The sequence below is a fragment of the Crinia signifera genome, chromosome 6 (genome assembly GCF_055691185.1).
Source record: "Crinia signifera chromosome 6, ASM5569118v1, whole genome shotgun sequence".
NCBI classification, from domain to species: domain Eukaryota; kingdom Metazoa; phylum Chordata; class Amphibia; order Anura; family Myobatrachidae; genus Crinia; species Crinia signifera.
In genome coordinates this window covers 58522010-58543633 of record NC_139222.1, presented here as the reverse complement: position 1 = coordinate 58543633, position 21624 = coordinate 58522010, and the positions used below count along the sequence as shown (strand labels likewise).

The window sequence follows — 21624 nt, the reverse complement described above, 5'->3', positions numbered from 1 at the left end:
AGGTGATGGCTAGTGTGTCTGTTTGACCTCTTACAAATGTCTGTGCTGGCAATAAAAAGAAATAGTTTCCAATATAAATAGCTAGAGAATAAAAACAACTTGCCAGTAATGTGAAAAAACCTACAGCACCTGGTGTTCCCAGGTGGTCTCCCAGCCAAGTACTAACCAGGCCCAACACTGCTTAGCTTCCAAAATCAGACGAGATTGGGCCTATACAATGTGGTATGGCTGTAGGTGAGATACAGGCACTTTTTTGCCCTCTTCTACTTCTATCACCAGGTAAGCTAATAAAAAAGTTTCCTAACTGTATTGGCTTACTGAAAAAAATCATGTGTTGGTAATGTAAAAAGACCTACAGGACATGATATTAGCAGGGGGTCTCAAATTAAACTACTAAAGAGGCTCAACACTGTTTAGCTGCCAAAAGCAGTTGGAATTGGGCCTAAACAGTGTGGTAAGTCTTTAGGTGATGGCTATTGTGTCTGTTTGACCTCTTCCAAATGTCTGTGCTGGCAAAAAAAAGAAAAAGAAAAAGTTTCCAATTTAAATAGCTAAAGAATAAAAACAATTTGCCAGTAATGTGAAAAAACCTACAGCACCTGGTGTTCCCATGTGGTCTCCCACCCAAGTACTAACCAGGCCCAACACTGCTTAGCTTCAAAGATCAGACGAGATTGGGCCTATCCAATGTGGTATGGCTGTAAGTGAGATACAGGCACTTTTTTGCCCTCTTCTACTTCTATCACCAGGTAAGCTAATAAAAAAGTTTCCTAAATGTATTGGCTTACTGAAAAAAATCATGTGTTGGTAATGTAAAAAGACCTACAGGACATGATATTAGCAGGGGTTCTTAAATTAAACTACCAAAGAGGCTCAACACTGTTTAGCTGCCAAAAGCAGTTGGAATTGGGCCTAAACAGTGTTGTAAGTCTTTAGTTGATGGCTATTGTGCCTGTTTGACCTCTTCCAAATGTCTGTACTGGCAATAAAAAGAAAAAGTTTCCAATTTAAATAGCTAGAGAATAAAAACAATTTGCCAGTAATGTGAAAAAACCTACAGCACCTGGTGTTCCCATGTGGTCTCCCACCCAAGTACTAACCAGGCCCAACACTGCTTAGCTTCCAAGATCACACGAGATTGGGCCTATCCAATGTGGTATGGCTGTAGGTGAGTTAAAAGCACTTTTTTGCCCTCTTCTATTTCTATCACCAGGTAAGCTAATACAAAAGTTTCCTAACTGTATTGGCTTACTGAAAAAAATCATGTGTTGGTAATGTAAAAAGACCTACAGGACATGATATTAGCAGGGGGTCTTAAATTAAACTACAAAAGAGGCTCAACAATGTTTAGCTGCCAAAAGCAGTTGGAATTGAGCCTAAACAGTGTGGTAAGTCTTTAGGTGATGGCTATTGTGTCTGTTTGACCTCTTCCAAATGTCTGTGCTGGCAATAAAAAGAAAAAGTTTCCAATTTAAATAGCTAGAGAATAAAAACAATTTGCCAGTAATGTGAAAAAACCTACAGCACCTGGTGTTCCCAGGTGGTCTCCCACCCAAGTACTAACCAGGCCCAACACTGCTTAGCTTCCAAGATCAGAAGAAATTGGGCCTATCCAATGTGGTATGGCTGTAGGTGAGATACAGGCACTTTTTTGCCCTCTTCTACTTCTATCACCAGGTAAGCTAATAAAAAAGTTTGCTAACTGTATTGGCTTACTTAAAAAAAATCATGTGTTGGTAATGTAAAAAGACCTACAGGACATGATATTAGCAGGGGGTCTTAAATTAAACTACTAAACAGGCTCAACACTGTTTAGCTGCCAAAAGCAGTTGGAATTGGGCCTAAACAGTGTGGTAAGTCTTTAGGTGATGGCTATTGTGTCTGTTTGACCTCTTCCAAATGTCTGTACTGGCAATAAAAAGAAAAAGTTTCCAATTTAAATAGCTAGAGAATAAAAACAATTTGCCTGTAATGTGAAAAAACCTACAGCACCTGGTGTTCCTATGTGGTCTCCCACCCAAGTACTAACCAGGCCCAACACTGCTTAGCTTCCAAGATCAGACGAGATTGGGCCTATCCAATGTGGTATGGCTGTAGGTGAGATACAGGCACTTTTTTGCCCTCTTCTACTTCTATCACAAGGTAAGCTAATAAAAAAGTTTCCTAACTGTATTGGCTTACTGAAAAAAATCATGTGTTGGTAATGTAAAAAGACCTACAGGACATGATAGTAGCAGGGGGTCTTAAATTAAACTACTAAAGAGGCTCAACACTGTTTAGCTGCCAAAAGCAGTTGGAATTGGGCCTAAACAGTGTGGTAAGTCTTTAGGTGATGGCTATTGTGTCTGTTTGACCTCTTCCAAATGTCTGTACTGGCAATAAAAAGAAAAAGTTTCCAATTTAAATAGCTAGAGAATAAAAACAATTTGCCAGTAATGTGAAAAAACCTACAGCACCTGGTGTTCCTATGTGGTCTCCCACCCAAGTACTAACCAGGACCAACACTGCTTAGCTTCCAAGATCAGGCCTATCCAATGTGGTATGGCTGTAGGTGAGTTAAAAGCACTTCTTTGCCCTCTTCTACTTCTATCACCAGGTAAGCTAATACAAAAGTTTTCTAACTGTATTGGCTTACTGAAAAAAATCATGTGTTGGTAATGTAAAAAGACCTACAGGACATGATATTAGCAGGGGGTCTTAAATTAAACTACAAAAGAGGCTCAACACTGTTTAGCTGAAAAAAGCAGTTGGAATTGAGCCTAAACAGTGTGGTAAGTCTTTAGGTGATGGCTATTGTGTCTGTTTGACCTCTTCCAAATGTCTGTGCTGGCAATAAAAAGAAAAAGTTTCCAATTTAAATAGCTAGAGAATAAAAACAATTTGCCTGTAATGTGAAAAAACCTACAGCACCTGGTGTTCCCATGTGGTCTCCCACCCAAGTACTAACTAGGCCCAACACTGCTTAGCTTCCAAGATCAGACGAGATTGGGCCTATCCAATGTGGTATGGCTGTAGGTGAGATACAGGCACTTTTTTGCCCTCTTCTACTTCTATCACAAGGTAAGCTAATAAAAAAGTTTCCTAACTGTATTGGCTTACTGAAAAAAATCATGTGTTGGTAATGTAAAAAGACCTACAGGACATGATATTAGCAGGGGTCTTAAATTAAACTACAAAAGAGGCTCAACACTGTTTAGCTGCCAAAAGCAGTTGGAATTGGGCCTAAACAGTGTGGTAAGTCTTTAGGTGATGGCTATTATGTCTGTTTGACCTCTTCCAAATGTCTGTATTGGCAATAAAAAGAAAAAGTTTCCAATTTAAATAGCTAGAGAATAAAAACAATTTGCCAGTAATGTGAAAAAACCTACAGCACCTGGTGTTCCCATGTGGTCTCCCACCCAAGTACTAACCAGGCCCAACACTGCTTAACTTCCAAGATCAGACGAGATTGGGCCTATCCAATGTGGTATGGCTGTAGGTGAGATACAGGCACTTTTTTGCCCTCTTCTACTTCTATTACCAGGTAAGCTAATACAAAAGTTTCCTAACTGTATTGGCTTACTGAAAAAAATCATGTGTTGGTAATGTAAAAAGACCTACAGGACATGATATTAGCAGGGGGTCTTAAATTAAACTACTAAAGAGGCTCAACACTGTTTAGCTGCCAAAAGCAGTTGGAATTGAGCCTAAACAGTGTGGTAAGTCTTTAGGTGATGGCTAGTGTGTCTGTTTGACCTCTTCCAAATGTCTGTGCTGGCAATAAAAAGAAAAAGTTTCCAATATAAATAGCTAGAGAATAAAAACAATTTGCCAGTAATGTGAAAAAATCTACAGCACCTGGTGTTCCCAGGTGGTCTCCCACCCAAGTACTAACCAGGCCCAACACTGCTTAGCTTCCAAGATCAGTCGAGATTGGGACCATCCAATGTGGTATGGCTGTTGGTGAGATACAGGCATTTTTTTGCCCTCTTCTACTTCTATCACCAGGTAAGCTAATAAAAAAGTTTTCTAACTGTATTGGCTTACTTAAAAAAAATCATGTGTTGGTAATGTAAAAAGACCTACAGGACATGATATTAGCAGGGGGTCTTAAATTAAACTACTAAACAGGCTCAACACTGTTTAGCTGCCAAAAGCAGTTGGAATTGGGCCTAAACAGTGTGGTAAGTCTTTAGGTGATGGCTATTGTGTCTGTTTGACCTCTTCCAAATGTCTGTACTGGCAATAAAAAGAAAAAGTTTCCAATTTAAATAGATAGAGAATAAAAACAATTTGCCTGTAATGTGAAAAAACCTACAGCATCTGGTGTTCCCATGTGGTCTCCCACCCAAGTACTAACCAGGCCCAACACTGCTTAGCTTCCAAGATCAGACGAGATTGGGCCTATCCAATGTGCTATGGCTGTAGGTGAGTTACAGGCACTTTTTTGCCCTCTTCTACTTCTATCACCAGGTAAGCTAATAAAAAAGTTTCCTAACTGTATTGGCTTACTGAAAAAAATCATGTGTTGGTAATGTAAAAAGACCTACAGGACATGATATTAGCAGGGAGTCTTAAATTAAACTACTAAAGAGGCCCAACACTGTTTAGCTGCCAAAAGCAGTTGGAATTGGGCCTAAACAGTGTGGTAAGTCTTTAGGTGATGGCTATTGTGTCTGTTTGACCTCTTCCAAATGTCTGTACTGGCAATAAAAATAAAAAGTTTCCAATTTAAATAGCTAGAGAATAAAAACAATTTGCCTGTAATGTGAAAAAACCTACAGCATCTGGTGTTCCCATGTGGTCTCCCACCCAAGTACTAACCAGGCCCAACACTGCTTAGCTTCCAAGATCAGACGAGATTTGGCCTATCCAATGTGGTATGGCTGTAGGTGAAATACAGGCACTTTTTTGCCCTCTTCTACTTCTATCACCAGGTAAGCTAATAAAAAAGTTTCCTAACTGTATTGGCTTACTGAAAAAAATCATGTGTTGGTAATGTAAAAAGACCTACAGGACATGATATTAGCAGGGGGTCTTAAATTAAACTACTAAAGAGGCTCAACACTGTTTAGCTGCCAAAAGCAGTTGGAATTGGGCCTAAACAGTGTGGTAAGTCTTTATGTGATGGCTATTGTGTCTGTTTGACCTCTTCCAAATGTCTGTACTGGCAATAAAAAGAAAAAAGTTTCTAATTTAAATAGCTAGATAATAAAAACAATTTGCCTGTAATGTGAAAAAACCTACAGCACCTGGTGTTCCCATGTGGTCTCCCACCCAAGTATTAACCAGGCCCAACACTGCTTAGCTTCCAAGATCAGACGAGATTGGGCCTATCCAATGTGGTATGGCTGTAGGTGAGATACAGGCACTTTTTTGCCCTCTTCTACTTCTATCACCAGGTAAGCTAATAAAAAAGTTTCCTAACTGTATTGGCTTACTGAAAAAAATCATGTGTTGGTAATGTAAAAAGACCTACAGGACATGATATTAGCAGGGGGTCTTAAATTAAACTACTAAAGAGGCTCAACACTGTTTAGCTGCCAAAAGCAGTTGGAATTGGGCCTAAACAGTGTGGTAAGTCTTTAGGTGATGGCTATTGTGTCTGTTTGACCTCTTCCAAATGTCTGTGCTGGCAAATAAAAGAAAAAGTTTCCAATTTAAATAGCTAGAGAATAAAAACAATTTGCCAGTAATGTGAAAAAACCTACAGCACCTGGTGTTCCCATGTGGTCTCCCACCCAAGTACTAACCAGGCCCAACACTGCTTAGCTTCCAAGATCAGACGAGATTGGGCCTATCCAATGTGGTATTGCTGTAGGTGAGTTAAATCCACTTTTTTGCCCTCTTCTACTTCTATTACCAGGTAAGCTAATACAAAAGTTTCCTAACTGTATTGGCTTACTGAAAAAAATCATGTGTTGGTAATGTAAAAAGACCTACAGGACATGATATTAGCAGGGGGTCTTAAATTAAACTACAAAAGAGGCTCAACACTGTTTAGCTGCCAAAAGCAGTTGGAATTGAGCCTAAACAGTGTGGTAAGTCTTTAGGTGATGGCTATTGTGTCTGTTTGACCTCTTCCAAATGTCTGTGCTGGCAATAAAATGAAAAAGTTTCCAATATAAATAGCTAGAGAATAAAAACAATTTGCCAGTAATGTGAAAAAACCTACAGCACCTGGTGTTCCCATGTGGTCTCCCACCCAAGTACTAACCAGGCCCAACACTGCTTAGCTTCCAAGATCAAGCACTTTAGGCTAGACAGCCAATCAGCTGCCAGCTTCCATCTGTCAATCAAATACAGCAGCCAATCAGAAAGCTGCCCATTGATCAGCAGGCCCTTTATGACATCACAGACAGACCCTCAGAACTATCTGTGCATGTCTAATGGCTGGCTGTCAGTTGGGCGGGTGGGTGGCAGAGGGAGGGGATGTCTGTCTCGTTTCTCCTGAAAATTGCGTTTTTTCTGCGTTTACGGGAAAAGTTGAGGTCCGACGCGCAAAAGTGGGGTATCGTAGAAATCACCTTTTAAAGACGCACATTTCTGGCCCCCCAAAAATGGGCATTTCAAATGAGAAATGAGTCCAATTAACAAAAAAGGGTGAAAAGTATGTATTTCAGGGGTGAGTTAGCAGGTTATTGGGGAAGTAAGTCCTGATATTTTTGGAGGTTGCAGGGGCCACTAGACCATTCAAAATAGGCAGGCTTTAGCATATGCAGTTAGGCCCCGTAGGATGATTTTAGCTAAAAAGTGCCCCAAACACTCAAACGGGCTTGTATCTGGAAAGGGAAAATATGGGAAACATGACTTAGACACCAAATGATACACTGTATGCCATGTTTCCAAATTTTTATGCACAGTGGTTACAGCATTAAGCGAATGCATGTGAATATACAAAGGTGCATTGCATTAAACAAGTCCAATGAGCGTCCCAAAATGGCCGGCCTGCCTGCTTTCATCCATCAATTGTTCTAAATTTTTCATTACCCAATGAGCTGAGGTGGAGTCTTAGCCAGTGGTACCATCAGGGAGGTGTGTAAAGCACTTTAGGCTAGACAGCCAATCAGCTGCCAGCTTCCATCTGTCAATCAAATACAGCAGCCAATCAGAAAGCTGCCCATTGATCAGCAGGCCCTTTATGACATCACAGACAGACCCTCAGAACTATATGTGCATGTCTAATGGCTGGCTGTCAGTTGGGCGGGTGGGTGGCAGAGGGAGGGGATGTCTGTCTCGTTTCTCCTGAAAATTGCGTTTTTTCTGCGTTTACGGGAAAAGTTGAGGTCCGACGCGCAAAAGTGGGGTATCGTAGAAATCACCTTTTAAAGACGCACATTTCTGGCCCCCCAAAAATGGGCATTTCAAATGAGAAATGAGTCCAATGAACAAAATAGGGTGAATAAGTATGTATTTCAGGGGTGAGTTAGCAGGTTATTGGGGAAGTAAGTCCTGATATTTTTGGAGGTTGCAGGGGCCACTAGACCATTCAAAATAGGCAGGCTTTAGCATATGCAGTTAGGCCCCGTAGGATGATTTTAGCTAAAAAGTGCCCCAAACACTCAAACGGGCTTGTATCTGGAAAGGGAAAATATGGGAAACATGACTTAGACACCAAATGATACACTGTATGCCATGTTTCTAAATTTTTATGCACAGTGGTTACAGCATTAAGCGAATGCATGTGAATATACAAAGGTGCATTGCATTAAACAAGTCCAATGAGCGTCCCAAAATGGCCGGCCTGCCTGCTTTCATCCATCAATTGTTCTAAATTTTTCATTACCCAATGAGCTGAGGTGGAGTCTTAGCCAGTGGTACCATCAGGGAGGTGTGTAAAGCACTTTAGGCTAGACAGCCAATCAGCTGCCAGCTTCCATCTGTCAATCAAATACAGCAGCCAATCAGAAAGCTGCCCATTGATCAGCAGGCCCTTTATGACATCACAGACAGACCCTCAGAACTATCTGTGCATGTCTAATGGCTGGCTTTCAGTTGGGCGGGTGGGTGGCAGAGGGAGGGGATGTCTGTCTCGTTTCTCCTGAAAATTGCGGTTTTTCTGCGTTTACGGGAAAAGTTGAGGTCCGACGCGCAAAAGTGGGGTATCGTAGAAATCACCTTTTAAAGACGCACATTTCTGGCCCCCCAAAAATGGGCATTTCAAATGGGAAATGAGTCCAATGAACAAAATAGGGTGAATAAGTATGTATTTCAGGGGTGAGTTAGCAGGTTATTGGGGAAGTAAGTCCTGATATTTTTGGAGGTTGCAGGGGCCACTAGACCATTCAAAATAGGCAGGCTTTAGCATATGCAGTTAGGCCCCGTAGGATGATTTTAGCTAAAAAGTGCCCCAAACACTCAAACGGACTTGTATCTGGAAAGGGAAAATATGGGAAACATGACTTAGACACCAAATGATACAGTGTATGCCATGTTTCCAAATTTTTATGCACAGTGGTTACAGCATGAAGCGAATGCATGTGAATATACAAAGGTTCCATCTGTCAATCAAATACAGCAGCCAATTTGAAAGCTGCCCATTGATCAGCAGGCCCTTTATGACATCACAGACAGACCCTCAGAACTATCTGTGCATGTCTAATGGCTGGCTGTCAGTTGGGCGGGTGGGTGGCAGAGGGAGGGGATGTCTGTCTCGTTTCTCCTGAAAATTTAGGTTTTTCTGCGTTTACGGGAAAAGTTGAGGTCCGACGCGCAAAAGTGGGGTATCGTAAAAATCACCTTTTAAAGACGCACATTTCTGGCTCCCCAAAAATGGGCATTTCAAATGAGAAATGAGTCCAATGAACAAAATAGGATGAATACGTATGTATTTCAGGGGTGAGTTAGCAGGTTATTGGGGAAGTAAGTCCTGATATTTTTGGAGGTTGCAGGGGCCACTAGACCATTCAAAATAGGCAGGCTTTAGCATATGCAGTTAGGCCCCGTAGGATGATTTTAGCTAAAAAGTGCCCCAAACACTCAAACGGGCTTGTATCTGGAAAGGGAAAATATGGGAAACATGACTTAGACACCAAATGATACACTGTATGCCATGTTTCCAAATTTTTATGCACAGTGGTTACAGCATTAAGCGAATGCATGTGAATATACAAAGGTGCATTGCATTAAACAAGTCCAATGAGCGTCCCAAAATGGCCGGCCTGCCTGCTTTCATCCATCAATTGTTCTAAATTTTTCATTACCCAATGAGCTGAGGTGGAGTCTTAGCCATTGGTACCATCAGGGAGGTGTGTAAAGCACTTTAGGCTAGACAGCCAATCAGCTGCCAGCTTCCATCTGTCAATCAAATACAGCAGCCAATCAGAAAGCTGCCCATTGATCAGCAGGCCCTTTATGACATCACAGACAGACCCTCAGAACTATCTGTGCATGTCTAATGGCTGGCTTTCAGTTGGGCGGGTGGGTGGCAGAGGGAGGGGATGTCTGTCTCGTTTCTCCTGAAAATTGCGGTTTTTCTGCGTTTACGGGAAAAGTTGAGCTCCGACGCGCAAAAGTGGGGTATCGTAGAAATCACCTTTTAAAGACGCACATTTCTGGCTCACCAAAAATGGGCATTTCAAATGAGAAATGAGTCCAATGAACAAAATAGGGTGAATAAGTATGTATTTCAGGGGTGAGTTAGCAGGTTATTGGGGAAGTAAGTCCTGATATTTTTGGAGGTTGCAGGGGCCACTACACCATTCAAAATAGGCAGGTTTTAGCATATGCAGTTAGGCCCTGTAGGATTATTTTAGCTAAAAAGTGCCCCAAACACTCAAACGGGCTTGTATCTGGGAAGGGAAAATATGGGAAACATGCCTTAGACACCAAATGATACACTATATGCAATGTTTCCAAATTTTTATGCACAGTGGTTACAGCATGAAGCAAATGCATGTGAATATACAAAGGTGCATTGCATTAAACAAGTCCACTGAGCGTCCCAAAATGGCCGGCCTGCCTGCTTTCATCCATCAATTGTTCTAAATTTTTCATTACCCAATGAGCTGAGGTGGAGTCTTAGCCAGTGGTACCATCAGGGAGGTGTGTAAAGCACTTTAGGCTAGACAGCCAATCAGCTGCCAGCTTCCATCTGTCAATCAAATACAGCAGCCAATCAGAAAGCTGCCCATTGATCAGCAGGCCCTTTATGACATCACAGACAGACCCTCAGAACTATCTGTGCATGTCTAATGGCTGGCTGTCAGTTGGGCGGGTGGGTGGCAGAGGGAGGGGATGTCTGTCTCGTTTCTCCTGAAAATTGCGGTTTTTCTGCGTTTACGGGAAAAGTTGAGGTCCGACGCGCAAAAGTGGAGTATCATAGAAATCACCTTTTAAAGACGCACATTTCTGGCCCCCCAAAAATGGGCATTTCAAATGGGAAATGAGTCCAATTAACAAAATAGGGTAAATAAGTATGTATTTCAGGGGTGAGTTAGCAGGTTATTGGGGAAGTAAGTCCTGATATTTTTGGAGGTTGCAGGGGCCACTAGACCATTCAAAATAGGCAGGCTTTAGCATATGCAGTTAGGCCCCGTAGGATGATTTTAGCTAAAAAGTGCCCCAAACACTCAAACGGACTTGTATCTGGAAAGGGAAAATATGGGAAACATGACTTAGACACCAAATGATACAGTGTATGCCATGTTTCCAAATTTTTATGCACAGTGGTTACAGCATGAAGCGAATGCATGTGAATATACAAAGGTTCCATCTGTCAATCAAATACAGCAGCCAATTTGAAAGCTGCCCATTGATCAGCAGGCCCTTTATGACATCACAGACAGACCCTCAGAACTATCTGTGCATGTCTAATGGCTGGCTGTCAGTTGGGCGGGTGGGTGGCAGAGGGAGGGGATGTCTGTCTCGTTTCTCCTGAAAATTTAGGTTTTTCTGCGTTTACGGGAAAAGTTGAGGTCCGACGCGCAAAAGTGGGGTATCGTAAAAATCACCTTTTAAAGACGCACATTTCTGGCTCCCCAAAAATGGGCATTTCAAATGAGAAATGAGTCCAATGAACAAAATAGGATGAATACGTATGTATTTCAGGGGTGAGTTAGCAGGTTATTGGGGAAGTAAGTCCTGATATTTTTGGAGGTTGCAGGGGCCACTACACCATTCAAAATAGGCAGGCTTTAGCATATGCAGTTAGGCCCTGTAGGATGATTTTAGCTAAAAAGTGCCCCAAACACTCAAACGGGCTTGTATCTGGGAAGGGAAAATATGGGAAACATGACTTAGACACCAAATGATACACTGTATGCCATGTTTCCAAATTTTTATGCACAGTGGTTACAGCATGAAGCGAATGCATGTGAATATACAAAGGTGCATTGCATTAAACAAGTCCAATGAGTGTCCCAAAATGGCCGGCCTGCCTGCTTTCATCCATCAATTGTTCTAAATTTTTCATTACCCAATGAGCTGAGGTGGAGTCTTAGCCAGTGGTACCATCAGGGAGGTGTGTAAAGCACTTTAGTCTAGACAGCCAATCAGCTGCCAGCTTCCATCTGTCAATCAAATACAGCAGCCAATCAGAAAGCTGCCCATTAATCAGCAGGCCCTTTATGACATCACAGACAGACCCTCAGAACTATCTGTGCATGTCTAATGGCTGGCTTTCAGTTGGGCGGGTGGGTGGCAGAGGGAGGGGATGTCTGTCTCGTTTCTCCTGAAAATTGCGGTTTTTCTGCGTTTACGGGAAAAGTTGAGGTCCGACGCGCAAAAGTGGGGTATCGTAGAAATCACCTTTTAAAGACGCACATTTCTGGCCCCCCAAAAACTGGCATTTTAAATGAGAAATGAGTCCAATTAACAAAATAGGGTGAATAAGTATGCATTTCAGGGGTGAGTTAGCAGGTTATTGGGGAAGTAAGTCCTGATATTTTTGGAGGTTGCAGGGGCCACTAGACCATTCAAAATAGGCAGGCTTTAGCATATGCAGATAGGCCACGTAGGATGATTTTAGCTAAAAAGTGCCCCAAACACTCAAATGGCTAGTATCTGGGAAGGAAAAACATGGGAAACATGACTTAGACACCAAATGATACACTGTATGCCATGTTTCCAAATTTGTATGCACAGTGGTTACAGCATGAAGCGAATGCATGTGAAAATACAAAGGTGCATTGCATTAAACAAGTCCAATGAGCGTCCCAAAATGGCCGGCCTGCCTGCTTTCATCCATCAATTGTTCTAAATTTTTCATTACCCAATGAGCTGAGGTGGAGTCTTAGCCAGTGGTACCATCAGGGAGGTGTGTAAAGCACTTTAGGCTAGACAGCCAATCAGCTGCCAGCTTCCATCTGTCAATCAAATACAGCAGCCAATCAGAAAGCTGCCCATTGATCAGCAGGCCCTTTATGACATCACAGAGAGACCCTCAGAACTATCTGTGCATGTCTAATGGCTGACTGTCAGTTGGGCGGGTGGGTGGCAGAGGGAGGGGATGTCTGTCTCGTTTCTCCTGAAAATTGCGGTTTTTTTGCGTTTACGGGAAAAGTTGAGGTCTGACTCGCAAAAGTGGGGTATCGTAGAAATCACCTTTTAAAGACGCACATTTCTGGCCCCCCAAAAATGGGCATTTCAAATGAGAAATGAGTCCAATTAACAAAATAGAGTGAATAAGTATGTATTTCAGGGGTGAGTTAGCAGGTTATTGGGGAAGTAAGTCCTGATATTTTTGGAGGTTGCAGGGGCCACTAGACCATTCAAAATAGGCAGGCCTTAGCATATGCAGTTAGGCCCCGTAGGATGATTTTAGCTAAAAAGTGCCCCAAACACTCAAACGGGCTTGTATCTGGAAAGGGAAAATATGGGAAACATGACTTAGGCCCTTATTCTGATCGGTGCGGATATTCCCGCATTCTTACGGTGCGGTCCGTACGCCACGGTGTTTTGCCGCGTGCGGCCATCGTCCGTAGAAACGCCCACGTGTCCTCCGCATTCGGACGGACTCACTCTTTAAGAACAGGGCGTGTTTACGGACGACATACAAAGCATGCGTGTGCGGGAGAAACACTCCGATTCGGCACGGTATTACAGAGTATTACAGAGTATGCTCGGGAATACCGCATCCGAACGGGAGCCAAGCGGTGCTACCGCACGTAAGCGGAGTATTTACGCCAAACAACCCACTATGAAGTATCTTCTGCTATACATCACATGACCCACTTATTCAATTACCTATCCTCATAAAAAACTGCTTATTTGGAATTGGAATCAATTAGATTCCAATATATCCTTACAAGCATGCCTAACACATGCATTGCACACATTAACCCTTACAGCAATTGAAGTGCAATGGTTTGTATTAAAGCACTGACAAGCGTCCTATTAGTGAGTAATGAGTAAAGGAGTAGATTCTATTGGGTTCAGGTGTTAATGGTTGTAGTCATTAGGCGTACGTTCGCCTACCGCATGAACGAGTGGTGTACGCAAAGCAATAGTACACTTGTGGACACCGCACATTTCTGCCCTTTTTGATCGCGTGCATTCGGAGTGGTTTCCGAATGTACGCCCCCCAACATAAGTGTACTCCCCCGTGTCCGCCCATGTTTCCGCCCCGTTTTGCCCACTTTGAAACTACGCCCATGTGCCATTCCGCATGACGCCCATAATACGCCCATATTTCCCGACTGATTGCGGGCAACAGTTTTGGACGGGATTTTGCCGAACTGGTACGGAGTCTAGGCGTGGCACATGCGCGTTGCGTTCTCCACGCATGCGCAGACGGCGAAAAGACGCGATCCGTAAGAATGCGGTAAAGTCCGCGTCAATCAGAATAAGGGCCTTAGACACCAAATGATACACTGTATGCCATGTTTCCAAATTTTTATGCACAGTGGTTACAGCATTAAGCGAATGCATGTGAATATACAGAGGTGCATTGCATTAAACAAGTCCAATGAGCGTCCCAAAATGGCCTGCCTGCCTGCTTTCATCCATCAATTGTTCTAAATTTTTCATTACCCAATGAGCTGAGGTGGAGTCTTAGCCAGTGGTACCATCAGGGAGGTGTGTAAAGCACTTTAGGCTAGACAGCCAATCAGCTGCCAGCTTCCATCTGTCAATCAAATACAGCAGCCAATCAGAAAGCTGCCCATTGATCAGCAGGCCCTTTATGACATCACAGACAGACCCTCAGAACTATCTGTGCATGTCTAATGGCTGGCTTTCAGTTGGGCGGGTGGGTGGCAGAGGGAGGGGATGTCTGTCTCGTTTCTCCTGAAAATTGCGGTTTTTCTGCGTTTACGGGAAAAGTTGAGGTCCGACGCGCAAAAGTGGGGTATCGTAGAAATCAACTTTTAAAGACGCACATTTCTGGCTCACCAAAAATGGGCATTTCAAATGAGAAATGAGTCCAATGAACAAAATAGGGTGAATAAGTATGTATTTCAGGGGTGAGTTAGCAGGTTATTGGGGAAGTAAGTCCTGATATTTTTGGAGGTTGCAGGGGCCACTACACCATTCAAAATAGGCAGGTTTTAGCATATGCAGTTAGGCCCTGTAGGATTATTTTAGCTAAAAAGTGCCCCAAACACTCAAACGGGCTTGTATCTGGGAAGGGAAAATATGGGAAACATGCCTTAGACACCAAATGATACACTGTATGCCATGTTTCCAAATTTTTATGCACAGTGGTTACAGCATGAAGCAAATGCATGTGAATATACAAAGGTGCATTGCATTAAACAAGTCCACTGAGCGTCCCAAAATGGCCGGCCTGCCTGCTTTCATCCATCAATTGTACTAAATTTTTCATTACCCAATGAGCTGAGGTGGAGTCTTAGCCAGTGGTACCATCAGGGAGGTGTGTAAAGCACTTTAGGCTAGACAGCCAATCAGCTGCCAGCTTCCATCTGTCAATCAAATACAGCAGCCAATTTGAAAGCTGCCCATTGATCAGCAGGCCCTTTATGACATCACAGACAGACCCTCAGAACTATCTGTGCATGTCTAATGGCTGGCTGTCAGTTGGGCGGGTGGGTGGCAGAGGGAGGGGATGTCTGTCTCGTTTCTCCTGAAAATTGCGGTTTTTCTGCGTTTACGGGAAAAGTTGAGGTCCGACGCGCAAAAGTGGGGTATCGTAGAAATCACCTTTTAAAGACGCACATTTCTGGCCCCCCAAAAATGGGCATTTCAAATGAGAAATGAGTCCAATTAACAAAATAGTGTGAATAAGTATGTATTTCAGGGGTGAGTTAGCAGGTTATTGGGGAAGTAAGTCCTGATATTTTTGGAGGTTGCAGGGGCCACTAGACCATTCAAAATAGGCAGGCTTTAGCATATGCAGTTAGGCCCCGTAGGATGATTTTAGCTAAAAAGTGCCCCAAACACTCAAACGGGCTTGTATCTGGAAAGGGAAAATATGGGAAACATGACTTAGACACCAAATGATACACTGTATGCCATGTTTCCAAATTTTTATGCACAGTGGTTACAGCATTAAGCGAATGCCTGTGAATATACAAAGGTGCATTGCATTAAACAAGTCCAATGAGCGTCCCAAAATGGCCGGCCTGCCTGCTTTCATCCATCAATTGTTCTAAATTTTTCATTACCCAATGAGCTGAGGTGGAGTCTTAGCCAGTGGTACCATCAGGGAGGTGTGTAAAGCACTTTAGGCTAGACAGCCAATCAGCTGCCAGCTTCCATCTGTCAATCAAATACAGCAGCCAATTTGAAAGCTGCCCATTGATCAGCAGGCCCTTTATGACATCACAGACAGACCCTCAGAACTATCTGTGCATGTCTAATGGCTGGCTGTCAGTTGGGCGGGTGGGTGGCAGAGGGTGGGGATGTCTGTCTCGTTTCTCCTGAAAATTGCGTTTTTTCTGCGTTTACGGGAAAAGTTGAGATCCGACGCGCAAAAGTGGGGTATCGTAGAAATCACCTTTTAAAGACGCACAATTCTGGCTCCCCAAAAATGGGCATTGCAAATGAGAAATTAGTCCAATGAACAAAATAGGGTGAATAAGTATGTATTTCAGGGGTGAGTTAGCAGGTTATTGGGGAAGTAAGTCCTGATATTTTTGGAGGTTGCAGTGGCCACTACACCATTCAAAATAGGCAGGCTTTAGCATATGCAGTTAGGCCCTGTAGGATGATTTTAGCTAAAAAGTGTCCCAAACACTCAAACGGGCTTGTATCTGGGAAGGGAAAATATGGGAAACATGACTTAGACACCAAATGATACAGTGTATGCCATGTTTCCAAATTTTTATGCACAGTGGTTACAGCATGAAGCGAATGCATGTGAATATACAAAGGTGCATTGCATTAAACAAGTCCAATGAGCGTCCCAAAATGGCCGGCCTGCCTGCTTTCATCCATCAATTGTTCTAAATTTTTCATTACCCAATGAGCTGAGGTGGAGTCTTAGCCAGTGGTACCATCAGGGAGGTGTGTAAAGCACTTTAGGCTAGACAGCCAATCAGCTGCCAGCTTCCATCTGTCAAGCAAATACAGCAGCCAATCAGAAAGCTGCCCATTGATCAGCAGGCCCTTTATGACATCACAGACAGACCCTCAGAACTATCTGTGCATGTCTAATGGCTGGCTGTCAGTTGGGCGGGTGGGTGGCAGAGGGAGGGGATGTCTGTCTCGTTTCTCCTGAAAATTGCGGTTTTTCTGCGTTTACGGGAAAAGTTGAGGTCCGACGCGCAAAAGTGGGGTATCGTAGAAATCACCTTTTAAAGACGCACATTTCTGGCTTCCCAAAAATGGGCATTTCAAATGAGAAATGAGTCCAATGAACAAAATAGGGTGAATACGTGTGTATTTCAGGGGTGAGTTAGCAGGTTATTGGGGAAGTAAGTCCTGATATTTTTGGAGGTTGCAGGGGCCACTACACCATTCAAAATAGGCAGGCTTTAGCATATGCAGTTAGGCCCTGTAGGATGATTTTAGCTAAAAAGTGCCCCAAACACTCAAACGGGCTTGTATCTGGGAAGGGAAAATATGGGAAACATGACTTAGACACCAAATGATACACTGTATGCCATGTTTCCAAATTTTTATGCACAGTGGTTACAGCATGAAGCGAATGCATGTGAATATACAAAGGTGCATTGCATTAAACAAGTCCAATGAGTGTCCCAAAATGGCCGGCCTGCCTGCTTTCATCCATCAATTGTTCTAAATTTTTCATTACCCAATGAGCTGAGGTGGAGTCTTAGCCAGTGGTACCATCAGGGAGGTGTGTAAAGCACTTTAGGCTAGACAGCCAATCAGCTGCCAGCTTCCATCTGTCAATCAAATACAGCAGCCAATCAGAAAGCTGCCCATTGATCAGCAGGCCCTTTATGACATCACAGACAGACCCTCAGAACTATCTGTGCATGTCTAATGGCTGGCTGTCAGTTGGGCGGGTGGGTGGCAGAGGGAGGGGATGTCTGTCTCGTTTCTCCTGAAAATTGCGGTTTTTCTGCGTTTACGGGAAAAGTTGAGGTCCGACGCGCAAAAGTGGGGTATCGTAGAAATCACCTTTTAAAGACGCACATTTCTGGCCCCCCAAAAATGGGCATTTCAAATGAGAAATGAGTCCAATTAACAAAATAGGGTGAATAAGTATGTATTTCAGGGGTGAGTTAGCAGGTTATTGGGGAAGTAAGTCCTGATATTTTTGGAGGTTGCAGGGGCCACTAGACCATTCAAAATAGGCAGGCTTTAGCATATGTAGTTAGGCCCCGTAGGATGATTTTAGCAAAAAAGTGCCCCAAACACTCAAACGGGCTTGTATCTGGAAAGGGAAAATATGGGAAACATGACTTAGACACCAAATGATACACTGTATGCCATGTTTCCAAATTTTTATGCACAGTGGTTACAGCATTAAGCGAATGCATGTGAATATACAAAGGTGCATTGCATTAAACAAGTCCAATGAGCGTCCCAAAATGGCCGGCCTGCCTGCTTTCATCCATCAATTGTTCTAAATTTTTCATTACCCAATGAGCTGAGGTGGAGTCTTAGCCAGTGGTACCATCAGGGAGGTGTGTAAAGCACTTTAGGCTAGACAGCCAATCAGCTGCCAGCTTCCATCTGTCAATCAAATACAGTAGCCAATTTGAAAGCTGCCCATTGATCAGCAGGCCCTTTATGACATCACAGACAGACCCTCAGAACTATCTGTGCATGTCTAATGGCTGGCTGTCAGTTGGGCGGGTGGGTGGCAGAGGGAGGGGATGTCTGTCTCGTTTCTCCTGAAAATTCAGGTTTTTCTGCGTTTACGGGAAAAGTTGAGATCCGACGCGCAAAAGTGGGGTATCGTAGAAATCACCTTTTAAAGACGAACATTTCTGGCTCCCCAAAAATGGGCATTGCCAATGAGAAATTAGTCCAATAAACAAAATAGGGTGAATAAGTATGTATTTCAGGGGTGAGTTAGCAGGTTATTGGGGAAGTAAGTCCTGATATTTTTGGAGGTTGCAGTGGCCACTACACCATTCAAAATAGGCAGGCTTTAGCATATGCAGTTAGGCCCTGTAGGATGGTTTTAGCTAAAAAGTGTCCCAAACACTCAAACGGGCTTGTATCTGGGAAGGGAAAATATGGGAAACATGACTTAGACACCAAATGATACAGTGTATGCCATGTTTCCAAATTTTTATGCACAGTGGTTACAGCATGAAGCGAATGCATGTGAATATACAAAGGTGCATTGCATTAAACAAGTCCAATGAGCGTCCCAAAATGGCCGGCCTGCCTGCTTTCATCCATCAATTGTTCTAAATTTTTCATTACCCAATGAGCCGAGGTGGAGTCTTAGCCAGTGGTACCATCAGGGAGGTGTGTAAAGCACTTTAGGCTAGACAGCCAATCAGCTGCCAGCTTCCATCTGTCAAGCAAATACAGCAGCCAATCAGAAAGCTGCCCATTGATCAGCAGGCCCTTTATGACATCACAGACAGACCCTCAGAACTATCTGTGCATGTCTAATGGCTGGCTGTCAGTTGGGCGGGTGGGTGGCAGAGGGAGGGGATGTCTGTCTCGTTTCTCCTGAAAATTGAGGTTTTTCTGCGTTTACGGGAAAAGTTGAGGTCCGACGCGCAAAAGTGGGGTATCGTAGAAATCACCTTTTAAAGAAGCACATTTCTGGCTCCCCAAAAATGGGCATTTCAAATGAGAAATGAGTCCAATGAACAAAATAGGGTGAATACGTATGTATTTCAGGGGTGAGTTAGCAGGTTATTGGGGAAGTAAGTCCTGATATTTTTGGAGGTTGCAGGGGCCACTACACCATTCAAAATAGGCAGGCTTTAGCATATGCAGTTAGGCCCTGTAGGATGATTTTAGCTAAAAAGTGCCCCAAACACTCAAACGGGCTTGTATCTGGGAAGGGAAAATATGGGAAACATGACTTAGACACCAAATGATACACTGTATGCCATGTTTCCAAATTTTTATGCACAGTGGTTACAGCATGAAGCGAATGCATGTGAATATACAAAGGTGCATTGCATTAAACAAGTCCAATGAGTGTCCCAAAATGGCCGGCCTGCCTGCTTTCATCCATCAATTGTTCTAAATTTTTCATTACCCAATGAGCTGAGGTGGAGTCTTAGCCAGTGGTACCATCAGGGAGGTGTGTAAAGCACTTTAGGCTAGACAGCCAATCAGCTGCCAGCTTCCATCTGTCAATCAAATACAGCAGCCAATCAGAAAGCTGCCCATTGATCAGCAGGCCCTTTATAACATCACAGACAGACCCTCAGAACTATCTGTGCATGTCTAATGGCTGGCTGTCATTTGGGCGGGTGGGTGGCAGAGGGAGGGGATGTCTGTCTCGTTTCTCCTGAAAATTCAGGTTTTTCTGCGTTTACGGGAAAAGTTGAGATCCGACGCGCAAAAGTGGGGTATCGTAGAAATCACCTTTTAAAGACGCACATTTCTGGCTCCCCAAAAATGGGCATTGCAAATGAGAAATTAGTCCAATGAACAAAATAGGGTGAATAAGTATGTATTTCAGGGGTGAGTTAGCAGGTTATTGGGGAAGTAAGTCCTGATATTTTTGGAGGTTGCAGTGGCCACTACACCATTCAAAATAGGCAGGCTTTAGCATATGCAGTTAGGCCCTGTAGGATGATTTTAGCTAAAAAGTGTCCCAAACACTCAAACGGGCTTGTATCTGGGAAGGGAAAATATGGGAAACATGACTTAGACACCAAATGATACAGTGTATGCCATGTTTCCAAATTTTTATGCACAGTGGTTACAGCATGAAGCGAATGCATGTGAATATACAAAGGTGCATTGCATTAAACAAGTCCAATGAGCGTCCCAAAATGGCCGGCCTGCCTGCTTTCATCCATCAATTGTTCTAAATTTTTCATTACCCAATGAGCTGAGGTGGAGTCTTAGCCAGTGGTACCATCAGGGAGGTGTGTAAAGCACTTTAGGCTAGACAGCCAATCAGCTGCCAGCTTCCATCTGTCAAGCAAATACAGCAGCCAATCAGAAAGCTGCCCATTGATCAGCAGGCCCTTTATGACATCACAGACAGACCCTCAGAACTATCTGTGCATGTCTAATGGCTGGCTGTCAGTTGGGCGGGTGGGTGGCAGAGGGAGGGGATGTCTGTCTCGTTTCTCCTGAAAATTGCGGTTTTTCTGCGTTTACGGGAAAAGTTGAGGTCCGACGCGCAAAAGTGGGGTATCGTAGAAATCACCTTTTAAAGACGCACATTTCTGCCTCCCCAAAAATGGGCATTTCAAATGAGAAATGAGTCCAATGAACAAAATAGGGTGAATACGTATGTATTTCAGGGGTGAGTTAGCAGGTTATTGGGGAAGTAAGTCCTGATATTTTTGGAGGTTGCAGGGGCCACTACACCATTCAAAATAGGCAGGCTTTAGCATATGCAGTTAGGCCCTGTAGGATGATTTTAGCTAAAAAGTGCCCCAAACACTCAAATGCGCTTGTATCTGGGAAGGGAAAATATGGGAAACATGACTTAGACACCAAATGATACACTGTATGCCATGTTTCCAAATTTTTATGCACAGTGGTTACAGCATGAAGCGAATGCATGTGAATATACAAAGGTGCATTGCATTAAACAAGTCCAATGAGTGTCCCAAAATGGCCGGCCTGCCTGCTTTCATCCATCAATTGTTCTAAATTTTTCATTACCCAATGAGCTGAGGTGGAGTCTTAGCCAGTGGTACCATCAGGGAGGTGTGTAAAGCACTTTAGGCTAGACAGCCAATCAGCTGCCAGCTTCCATCTGTCAATCAAATACAGCAGCCAATCAGAAAGCTGCCCATTGATCAGCAGGCCCTTTATGACATCACAGACAGACCCTCAGAACTATCTGTGCATGTCTAATGGCTGGCTGTCAGTTGGGCGGGTGGGTGGCAGAGGGAGGGGATGTCTGTCTCGTTTCTCCTGAAAATTGCGGTTTTTCTGCGTTTACGGGAAAAGTTGAGGTCGGTCGCGCAAAAGTGGGGTATCGTAGAAACCACCTTTTAAAGACGCACATTTATGGCCCCCCAAAAATGGGCATTTCAAATGAGAAATGAGTCCAATGAACAAAATAGGGTGAATAAGTATGTATTTGAGGGGTGAGTTAGCAGGTTATTGGGGAAGTAAGTCCTGATATTTTTGGAGGTTGCAGGGGCCACTAGACCATTCAAAATAGGC

At 43.4% G+C, this 21624-nt stretch overlaps 10 non-coding genes and 3 pseudogenes across 10 annotated transcripts; all 13 read right to left on the bottom strand.

The window, feature by feature from the left end:
- Positions 1-117: 117 nt before the first annotated feature.
- LOC146016553 (5S ribosomal RNA) lies at positions 118-236 on the bottom strand. Its single transcript, XR_014449442.1, has one exon. It is a non-coding gene; the product is annotated as a 5S ribosomal RNA (ribosomal RNA).
- Positions 237-587: 351 nt separating this feature from the next.
- Positions 588-706, bottom strand: LOC146017006 (5S ribosomal RNA). Its single transcript, XR_014449882.1, has one exon. It is a non-coding gene; the product is annotated as a 5S ribosomal RNA (ribosomal RNA).
- A 345-nt stretch (positions 707-1051) lies between these two features.
- Positions 1052-1170, bottom strand: LOC146015042 (5S ribosomal RNA). Its single transcript, XR_014447975.1, has one exon. It is a non-coding gene; the product is annotated as a 5S ribosomal RNA (ribosomal RNA).
- Positions 1171-1515: 345 nt separating this feature from the next.
- LOC146015771 (5S ribosomal RNA) lies at positions 1516-1634 on the bottom strand. The gene has a single exon (XR_014448682.1). It is a non-coding gene; the product is annotated as a 5S ribosomal RNA (ribosomal RNA).
- A 346-nt stretch (positions 1635-1980) lies between these two features.
- On the bottom strand, positions 1981-2099 carry LOC146014907 (5S ribosomal RNA). Its single transcript, XR_014447847.1, has one exon. It is a non-coding gene; the product is annotated as a 5S ribosomal RNA (ribosomal RNA).
- A 345-nt stretch (positions 2100-2444) lies between these two features.
- Positions 2445-2553, bottom strand: LOC146011672 (5S ribosomal RNA; annotated as a pseudogene).
- Positions 2554-2898: 345 nt separating this feature from the next.
- LOC146015829 (5S ribosomal RNA) lies at positions 2899-3017 on the bottom strand. The gene has a single exon (XR_014448738.1). It is a non-coding gene; the product is annotated as a 5S ribosomal RNA (ribosomal RNA).
- Positions 3018-3361: 344 nt separating this feature from the next.
- On the bottom strand, positions 3362-3480 carry LOC146010880 (5S ribosomal RNA). The gene has a single exon (XR_014444883.1). It is a non-coding gene; the product is annotated as a 5S ribosomal RNA (ribosomal RNA).
- Positions 3481-3825: 345 nt separating this feature from the next.
- On the bottom strand, positions 3826-3944 carry LOC146010242 (5S ribosomal RNA). The gene has a single exon (XR_014444758.1). It is a non-coding gene; the product is annotated as a 5S ribosomal RNA (ribosomal RNA).
- A 346-nt stretch (positions 3945-4290) lies between these two features.
- Positions 4291-4409, bottom strand: LOC146010855 (5S ribosomal RNA; annotated as a pseudogene).
- Positions 4410-4754: 345 nt separating this feature from the next.
- LOC146010639 (5S ribosomal RNA) lies at positions 4755-4873 on the bottom strand (annotated as a pseudogene).
- Positions 4874-5219: 346 nt separating this feature from the next.
- LOC146015847 (5S ribosomal RNA) lies at positions 5220-5338 on the bottom strand. Its single transcript, XR_014448755.1, has one exon. It is a non-coding gene; the product is annotated as a 5S ribosomal RNA (ribosomal RNA).
- Positions 5339-5683: 345 nt separating this feature from the next.
- LOC146014727 (5S ribosomal RNA) lies at positions 5684-5802 on the bottom strand. The gene has a single exon (XR_014447671.1). It is a non-coding gene; the product is annotated as a 5S ribosomal RNA (ribosomal RNA).
- Between the last annotated feature and the right edge of the window lie 15822 nt (positions 5803-21624).